Here is a 2,232-nt window from a genome sequence, read left to right on the forward strand (position 1 = left end):
CTCTGTATTTTTGGTTCAAAATTATAATAAAAATATTTTTCCTGAGACTCATTTAATTTTAGATATGAGGAATATATATTATCTATTTGTCTTCATTTCTGTTTCATAGACTTCTTAATATTTAGTCTGTGAAAATACAGAAAACATTTAGTATGCTCAGCGAATCATAACAAATGATAGCTGTACACCCAAGTCATGATTATAACTAAGCAATGGGTACAAATTTGGCAGGAAAACACTGATTTCCTATTATTGCTAATTGGTCAGATTGTTCATTTGCCCCCACTCTCAAGTAACACACAATTAATTTAACAAATAAAAGTAGATTTTAAATCTTTTCTAGTCTTATACCACATTAATGCTATCAAAGAAAGATTGTTTTTATATACATCTTTTACAATCTAAAATGTGAAATATAAATAGTATCTGTATTTCCAAATATTAAATAATTTAAAAATACTTTGAGTATCCACAGCGGGGAGAAAAAGGTTAAATTTTTTGGTCAAGATACAGAATGATTGATAGACTCTGTGCTATTTCAGTACTGAGGTCTCATATACTATCTTAGTAAGCTTTACAATTAAAACTTTTTATTTCAGAAAGTTTTTTGAAAAACTGAGTCCCCGAAAATCATTGAATATTTTAACAAACAGCTCATATGTACAAAATAACATTGCTGTCTTCAGTTCCTATAACTGATTTAACCCTCCACTATATTGACTCCTGTCCACAAAAACAAAACAAACAAAAAATAAAACAAAACAGGAAACATTTTAGGTTTGCAAATAGGTAAATCTGGTAGGTATCTAATCTATTGAAAATCCAGACACCATGGAGTTTTTCTTTCACACACCCTCCTGCTCCTTCCCTAGATGTTGTCTACACATGGGGAAGTTGAAAATGGTGCTGGTCCACATGGTGCCTTACGCTGACTCTCACTGAACTCCAGCGGAGGAGTAGTTCTCCTGCCTGGTCTCCATGTCATGTCCACCTGTATAATGTATGGCCTGTTCTCAGCAAGGTGAGGAGCTGAGAGTCCAACCCCAGTCCACCCCTGCTGACATTTCATTGACTGTGTGGTCACATGGAGACTCAGCCATACTTTCGGTTTTGTTCTGAGCCCACACTCTCTGCTCTATTGTTCTTGTACCTGTCAAGTTTGGCAACTACTGGGAAACTTTAAATTCATGATCAAGGACTCTGCAGCAGCTTATGAAATTCTACTACTTCTATAGATCACTAAGAACTGAAGCAGGCAGCTTGGGTTACTGAGGCCTTCTCAGCCCAGACACTCTCAGCTGCCGTATCTGTGCTGTTGTGCTCACTCTACATTGCGATAAAAGCACTCCGCTTTTCTGTCTCTTTCTAGATTTTCAAATATGAAACCGCGTACATTTGCCTCTACTTTTAGCTTCTCTGATCTGTCGGTGCTATATGAGTGCCCACCCCAAGTTTTTATATGACAACAGGTAAAAAAAAAAAAAAGTGAAAGAACTTGGGTCCACTCTTGCTTTTCTCTTTCTTTTCTCTCCTTTTTATTCTAAGGGCCTGTACTTCTTTCTGCCTATCAAGAATGTCCCCCAGATCTTTATTTTTCTTTTCACTGTGGCTTATAGTAAAACTGCTTAGAACATCAAGGTTTGCTTTTTTTTTTTTTTTAAGATTTTATTTATTTATTTGACAGACAGAAATCACAAGTAGGAGGAGAGGCAGGCAGAGAGACAGGGGGAAGCAGGCACCCCGCTGAGCAGGGATTCCCAATGCGGGGCACAATTCCAGGGTCCCGAGATCACAACCTGAGCTGAAGGCTGAGGCTTAACTCACTGAGCCACCCAGATGCCCCCAAGGGTTGCTTTTGGAAGAGAAAACTTTTTTGATTTAAAACCTTTGCCCCTCAGAGTGCTTAGCTTCAAGACTCTTGTCTTACACTAGACCAAAAACTAGGAAGTCGAAGAATGACCTCTTGTTTTTTAAAGCAATAGGTATTTTCACTTTCACTGGGACAGTCAATTTCAAGGTTTAATTTTAGTGTGTGTGTGTGGGGAATCTCCCCATAAGTGCAAATATAAACAAAGACAGAGATATTTTATCCTGGTAGAGTAACTTACTTTAGTAAATGTAGAATACCTGTAAAACTTCACAGATTTTATGCTTGCTGAGAGATGAGCTTAGTCAAACTCGATAAACTAATTTGGAACTTTTAGACTACTGAACTCAAAGGAGGAAATTTTT

The sequence above is a fragment of the Mustela putorius genome, unplaced genomic scaffold, assembly GCF_011764305.1.
Source record: "Mustela putorius furo isolate JIRA1106 unplaced genomic scaffold, ASM1176430v1.1 tig00003907_pilon_pilon_pilon:0A:0A:0A:0A, whole genome shotgun sequence".
Classification (NCBI taxonomy): domain Eukaryota; kingdom Metazoa; phylum Chordata; class Mammalia; order Carnivora; family Mustelidae; genus Mustela; species Mustela putorius.